At 46.2% G+C, this 8,110-nt stretch overlaps 1 long non-coding RNA gene across 1 annotated transcript; it reads right to left on the reverse strand.

Annotated features, from left to right (window-relative positions):
- Positions 1–1,066: 1,066 nt before the first annotated feature.
- On the reverse strand, positions 1,067–6,542 carry LOC146045956 (uncharacterized). The gene is made up of 3 exons (XR_014465694.1): positions 6,476–6,542; positions 3,948–3,995; positions 1,067–1,202 (listed from the first exon to the last, which is right to left on the reverse strand). It is a non-coding gene; the product is annotated as an uncharacterized LOC146045956 (long non-coding RNA).
- Positions 6,543–8,110: the final 1,568 nt, after the last annotated feature.

The raw sequence follows: 8,110 nt of genomic DNA on the forward strand, positions 1-8,110 counted from the left end.
AACATGCAATGTGTAAGGCAGTGTTTTTCAACCACTGTGCCGTGGCACACTAGTGTGCCTTGAGCTGTTCTCAAGTGTGCCCCCAGATCTAGAGATGGCCAAACCAGTTTACAGCCACCACCAGTTCAACTGTTATTTACTGGTCTCTTTTCATGTAAAGGGCCAATGTATTTTATTTTTGTTACCTGTGGGGACCAGTGTGATTGTTTTTTATATGGGGACCAATAGGTTTGTTTTTTTCCTGTGGGGGGGCCAATGTGTTTTGCCCTGTGGGGATTTCATGGTGTGCCTTGGCAATTTTAAAATCTTATTTAGTGTGCCGCAAGGTAAAAAGGTTGAAAATCACTGGTGTAAGGGGTTTAACTTGCTCTGACCAGCTTTATTTAATGTTTCAAAAACTGTGTCAAAGCAGGTTTTGCAGTGTCAAAGCAGTACTAGTGTAACACAGGGTTGCCTACCCTCCCAGAATGGCCTCCCGACCCCCAGGAAAGGGGGGCAACCCCCCCGCATTTCCCTCCATATCCCATGAACTAACCCGCCAGCAGGGGGTCCGCGAGCCAAATGAAGCTATCGCTGCATTTTAACACACACACCCCCCCCCCCGCAGTGCAATGCCAGAAATACCGGCATTGCACTGGGGGGGGGGGGGGGGGGCTAAAATGACGCGTTCCCATGGCCTCGTCCCCGAACCGCCCCTTTCCCCCTCCTGGCAATGGCCCCACCCCCATGCTTCAGTGATCTGGCTGCAGGATAGTCGGCAACTATGGTGTAACAAACAGTTCAAGTGAACCTCACTCATACAGGGAATTTGAACACTGCTACCACCTAGTGATATTCCATTGCATGAAATTAAAGGGAATACAGTACAAATGATAAGTAAGACATAATAAACCACATGCACACATTGGCAGGATCACACAGCCTTGATTTTATTCACTTTTTTCATATCTTTTTGCACAATTCTATGAGAATTTTTAACATATTTCACTGATGTAAAAAAAGTATTTCTTATTTTAACAATATTAAAATTTATACTATAATAACCCTTAATCCCTAAAGTACGCCAGTCGTGGACTCTCTTCTTTACCACCCCCTAACCAATTTAGTAAAATATACAGAAGGTGGGTTTTGGTTATGTTGAATAATATGGGGAATGAAGCCTCCTTGTTCTGATACTTCATCAGGGCTACTTGTTGGATTATCTGCAAAAAAAAAAAAATGAAATATGATGTCAGTGATCTGAGCATACAGTGTCAGAGGTGCGGGAAGTATTGTATAGAGCAGTGGTTCTCATCCCCGATCCTCTGGGACCCCCAATGGTGCAGGTCACCTCACAGATACACAGGTGCACTAATTACTCACTGGCACAGTTTAAAAGATCACAGGTGGAGCTAATTATGGGGCAGTTGTATTAAGCCTTAACAAGAGATAAATGCAAGGGTGATAAGGAGAGATAAACGTCCAGCCAATCAGCTCCTTATTGACTTTTTTCAAACACATGCTGTAACATGGCAGTTAGCAGGTGATTGGCTGGACATTTATCTCTCCTTATCACCCTTGCATTTATCTCTAGCTTAATACATCTGCCCCTATATCACCTGTGATGACAGCCGGCACTGTTGGAGGTCCCTGCGGACCGAGGTTGAGAACCACTGATATAGAGGATATCTACATTGGCCATTATCTAGTGATGCTTTGGGTCTGCGCCCGCTACTGTTTATGTTCCCTGAAGGTGCAGAGTTTATATATTATCATCAGTTTCTTATACAGCGCATACATATTCTGCAGCGCTTTACAGAAAAAAAAAAATACATATATATAATATATTAGTCCATATAGGAGCAGCACAACCACGACAGGAACAAAATGAGGTGCCTTCCATAATAGAACAGACCATACGGCGGCACTACTCCAAATAAAGATATTTCATGCAGTTGTATACATCAACATTTCGAACTTTAATATGCAGTTCTTCAGGATACATAAAAACAGTAAACACAGTACACATATTTATACATACCACAGATAATTGACACCCGCCTCCAGTGTCCATCACCGCGGCCTCCAGCTGACGTCCATGTGTGTTGCGCACATTATGTGTGCAACACACGTGGACGTCAGCTGGAGGCCGCGGTGATGGACACTGGAGGCGGGTGTCAATTATCTGTGGTAAGTATAAATATGTGTACTGTGTTTACTGTTTTTATGTATCCTGAAGAAGAACTGCATATTAAAGTTCGAAATGTTGATGTATACAACTGCATGAAATATCTTTATTTGGAGGAGTGCCGCCGTATGGTCTGTTCTATTGTGAACCTCGCTGAGGTTTGTGGAAGGCACCTTTGTTCCTGTCGTGGTTGTGCTGCTCCTATATGGACTAATATAAACAAAACAAACACACAATGCCTGTAATTTATTTATGGGTATAGCACCATAATCACAATGCAACAAAGTAGGCAAGGTACAAAATCCCTAATTTACCAAAAAAGATAAATAAGAGAGCGCAATATAGGTACCAATATTTAATAATTCATTCATATATATTAATACAAATTCAACAATCATAAAATTGCATATTTTAAAACATATACATTAAAAAACATAATATTTAGGCAGATCAATGGTAACCATGCAGGGTGAGTGTAAATTGGATAGGGCCACAAGAACTCAGTCCAATGGCACTAATATTTAATGTAGAGTTACAATTACACAGAGTCCTGCTCCAGGTGTAAATAGTATTTTGTAATCCACAGGGTGTTTTTATCACAGGACCCTTCAGGGTCAGTTGCAGTTTTAAGATGTAAATATACTTCTCAGTCCATAGACACCTCAGTGTCTAATGTTGTTAATCCTTAGACTGATAAAGATGCGCATACGAATCTGCACACTCCAGCAGACAGTAAACGTTATAGATGTTATGTCTATATATCCACGGAGACACAGTGGCAATACAGTGTGGCTTTTAGGAAAAGACTACCGGCTCTTACCAGACCTCGGTCGGGAGCTTAAGTTTGATGTTGCCGTCTGTAGTGATGAAGCGCACGGCTGTGAGCGTGCTCGTTTCTCAGACCGTGTCTCCGTTATCAGCTGTCTGCCCGCACCTCTCAGGGAATCAGTTCCCAAAACACAGCGCTGTTTTACAAGTTGCAGTCCGAGATGGGTGCTGCGGCTTCTCCTGCCGTTTGGGGTCCGCTCTGTGGAATACACCTGATGCTCCAGGCGGGGAACACCTCTTAACCAACCCTGCAGGTACACTGATCTGTCCACAGATGCCTTGACGCGTTTCTCTGCCTTGCTCTCTGGCAGTTTCCTCAGAAGGTTTTAACCCATAAGGGCATGGAGGTCCTTTTTTAAAGGTCAACTGGCCAATCATTCTGGCCAGTTAATTATCACACGCATGTGACAGCTATTAGCAATCAATCAGAGCCTTTGTCTGTATTACACCAGTAAAAAAACACATTTATGTCTACTTGTTTGCAATGGCAAGTCTCTAAATACATTCATAGCAATATTTATATTTATAGAGTGGGACACATTATGTCAAAATCATATAAAGAGGAAAAAGAAACAAAAATCCAAACAAAAAAAAAGGTACAAAATCCAACTAAAGGAAAGCACATGCTGAGGTGGCCCTTTATGCAAATTATATATATTTTTTTTTTTTCCCACACATGTCACTAGTCCGAGCCTGAATGGATAATAACACTATACGGCAGCACAATCTCTGATATTTTTAAGTAGGCAAGGTACAAAATCCAACTAAAGGAAAGCACATGCTGAGGTGGCCCTTTATGCAAATTATATATATATATATTTTTTTTTTTCCCCACACATGTCACTAGTCCGAGCCTGAATGGATAATAACACTATACGGCAGCACAATCTCTGATATTTTTATCCCCCACTATGATCCCACATATCACACAGTGTATCTTATACGGTCATACCTGAGACCATTGGAAGGCAGTCAGTACATCCGCTGCTGGTGTCCGGCACTGTAAGGTAACAATAATCTCTCATTAGTCATCTGTATTAGTTACCTCCATGATAACAATGTAATATATAACTACACATCTAATATTTAGCCAGTGGCGTAGCTTGGTATGGGGCGCCCCCCCACTGTTAATGCGGGGGGCGCCTCCCCGCCGGCCTCCCCACCCCGGCCGCCGATGCCCCATCGCCGCAGGCTTACCTGTCTGCGCGTCCCGGCTCCCCTCCTGGCTTCAATTAATAATTCTATGCAGACGGACCACGATAAAATGGCCGCCCCCATACCGCAGAGTACTGTCTGCTTTATGGGGCGGCCATTTTATCATGGTCTGTCTCCTTAGAATTGATTGAAGCCAGGAGGGGAGCCGGGACGCGCAGACGGGTAAGCCTGCGGGGGATGGGGGGACAGGGGCATTACTATAGCACCGCAGCCCCCCAGTGCCCCCACATTCACAGCGCCCCCTCACGACCGCGGGGGCTGCGGTGCTATAGTTACGACACTGATTTAGCATGTGTTACACTGTCAGTAATCTGGTGTGTATGCTTCCTGAATGCATACCCCCTCCCCCAGGACATAGGACAGTGTGCAAATAACATTGACACCAGGGATGCCAATCCCGGGGCATTTTTTCAATTCTGGGATCCGGGATTGAAAAATGCTCAATCCCGGGATTGGCATCCCTACCTGGGATCCTAATCCCACTGACATCCCCACACCGACCGACCCACACAATTACTTACATTAGGGAGCAGGCGGGCGGCTGGGAGTGGGTTTGGAGGTGCACGTGCCTCCCGGCAAGTGCACCTCCTCAGCAGGCGGCGGACAGATGGAGGAGAAGATGCGGGCAGGCGGAAGAGAAGAATGGGCGGCGAGTGATGACGGTGTGGGCAGCGCAGCGTGACCTCTACTGTCACGCTACACAGGCCGCACGCCGGGGTCGAGATTCGGGAACAGCCGAGCAGCGTCTGAGCAGGTGCTCAGACGCTGCCCGGCATTAGACTGCGCATGCGCAGTCTTATCCCGGGATTGGATACTCCAATCTCGGGATTGAAATCCCGGACTTTTTGAGGCCAAATCCGGTATCCCGCCGATCTCGATCCAGAGATTGGCCACCCTAATTGGCACTGTGGAATTCAGTACAAAAGACAACTGCAAATACTGTAATGCAGTTCTAGTGATAGGATGGTTAGATGTAATACACACACCCCATCAATAATGTAGTACCTTGCCCAATTTAATTTAACCACTGTACTTAAGCTATACTTTCCTACATGACCCATTCCAGGAGGGACACAATGCTCTGCTCCTGGACTACCCTCGCGTACACACAGGGCAACATGATCTCTGTGTTCCATTTTCCATTTGCTCAGTGTTCCATTTTCATCTGCGACCAGAGATGGTCGCTGATGAAAAGGACACCCTGCCGGGAGAAGAGGCAGGGGAAGTCGCTGGTCGGAGGAGCATGCTCCTCTGACCAGCGACCAACAGGTGATAGCAATCCTACATAAGAGAAATCCAGGAGCAGATCCCTGTGTCCTTCCTAGAATGGGTGATGTTTGGAGGTATGCTTAAGCATAGACATCCTTAAAACCTGGACTGCAATATCAAAGTTTGGGTTACGCTGCTATTGAACACAGGACCTAATTCAGGTTGGCTTGCAAAATCTCTCTAATGGGCAAAACCATGCTGCACTACAGATGGGGCGGATGCAACATGCGCAGAGAGTTACATTTGGGTGGGGTGCGTTCAAACTGAAATCTAAATAGCAGAGTAAAAATAAAGTAGCCAGTATTTACCCTGCACAGAAACAAAATAACTCACCCAAATGTAACATCTGCCCCACCTGCATTGCACATGGTTGTGTCCATTAAAGAAAAAGGAGTTTGCCTTTGCAAACTAACAAGAATCACCCCCATAGTTTCCCAAACTCAGTCCTCAGGACCACAAATAGTTCATGTTTTTAAGGTTACCAAGAGCTGCACAGATGTATTAATTACACAATGACACAAACAAATCTATAGATACATACTTGCCTACCTGACCCTCTCCATGCGGCAGAAAATGCTCTGTTCCTGGACTTCCCTGGTAATGTATGATTGCCCTCACCTGTGGGGAGCTAGGTAAAGGTGTTTCACCACAGATGCTGGCAATCATACATTACCAGGGAAGCCCAGGAACAGAGCATCTCCAACATGAAGAGGGTCAGGTAGGCAAGTGTGATAGATACCATACCTTCCCATTCCAGGAGGGACACAATGCTCTATTCCTGGACTACCCTCTTAATGTATAATTGCCATCATCTGTTTTGAACAGGTTTATTGATGACGGCTCAAATGACGGCAAATCATAAATTTAGAGTGAAGTCCAGTAACAGTAACATTGTGTCCCTCCTGGAGAGGATCATGTTGGGAGGTATAGATTTACTGTAATACTATATACGCTCAGGCACATATATACCAAAAACACTAATGGAGTATGACTTACCAGGAATAGACAGGATGCTGGTGAAGCAGCAGACGGTGAGTATCAGTGATAGCTGCATTGTGATCCACAGATCTGAGTCAGTACAGAGCAGTCAGTCAGTACAAGGGCCCTTATTCTGGTTGGTGCGGCCGGAGCCGCACACGGTGCTCCGGCCGCACAAACCAATCCCCGCCCACGAGACGGATCGCCACGGCCGTCCGTACACGGACGGCTGGCGATCCGCATAAAAATGGTGGGGCGTACGCCTCCACCATGGTGGGAGCTGCCCCCTGCATTCGATGGTCGTCGACCATCGAAGGCAGGGCCGCACGCCACAGCAGCTCCCGCAAGCTGAGACCACACGGACAATCGTCCGTGTGATAGCTTGTATGGGGGCTGAGAGCTGACATCCGGCGACGTCAGCTTTCCGCCCCCATCAGTGGCGTCATGCCCTGATTAGCATGCATACGCCCCGCGTTTGCATGGGAACGCCCATGAAACGCGGGGCGTATACATAGGGAAATGAGGGTATGAAGCCCCTCACGCCCCTATACGCCCCCTTTGCGGCGGACGAAATACGTCTGCGGCGAATGGGGCTGCACATGCGCAGATTGACCTCTGCGCATGTGCAGACTAAAAACATCGGCGGTACGGCCGCACGCGGGCCGTACCGTCCGATTTAGAATAAGGGCCACAGTGAGTGGAGGTGGGAGGAGCCTTTATATAGGAGTCCTACTCTCCTATGATGGGGGTCTGTGTATTCTGGGAGGGGTCGCACTGAACAATACAGACTCCTATGTCTACAGTCACATAACAATGATATAACACTACAAATAACATACCCTCCAACGTAACCCATTGCATTCGGTACACAATGCTCTGTTCCTGGACGTCCCTGGTAATGTATGATTGTCATCACCTGTGTTGAAACACCCTTCTCGTCAATTACCTAGTTCCACACAGGTGCTGGCAATCATACATTACTTTGGTGATAGGCGGGGTCCGGGCAGCATCACGTAGCGGAATTTGCCTGGTGGGGCAAGAAGTGGCTGAATTAAAAAATAGATATTTTAAAAACTGGCTGTCCAGTTATTGGCTGAGAGAATTATTTCATCCAATCAGCGGCCTCCCATCTGATTGGCTGAGAGAATTCTCTCAGCCAATCAACAGCCAGCCAGTCAAAATATATATATATTTTTTCAATTCAGCAGCCGCTTCCCGTCCTGCCTGGGAAATGCAGCTACCAAATCTCTGCACCCTGCTGCTCGGCCCTCGCTGCCTGAACCCCTCCACCACACATAGGTGGGTGCCAGCGATGCTTCAGGGCTGACACACAAATATGGATCAGAACAATCTGTAGTATCAATCTACCTGATGCACATGGGACTGTGTATCGGGTCACAGGGGATGTCAAACACCTCTGATTTTGGGACTATTTCTCGGCTTGATCCATTGGGATTGGGCAAAATCAACCCAAATCGTATAAGTGTATGGGCACCTTAAGTGTCATAAATTATTCTCATTCAAATTGTGTCATGAATTTTTATGTTATTATTGATGGATGATTTATTATAATGATTATTTATTATGAAAAAAGTCCTTACTTCAGCCTCTGAAATGTCTAATATAATGCATGTTGGAGCTGATTCTGGTTGA

The sequence above is a fragment of the Crinia signifera genome, chromosome 11, assembly GCF_055691185.1.
Source record: "Crinia signifera chromosome 11, ASM5569118v1, whole genome shotgun sequence".
Classification (NCBI taxonomy): Eukaryota; Metazoa; Chordata; class Amphibia; order Anura; family Myobatrachidae; genus Crinia; species Crinia signifera.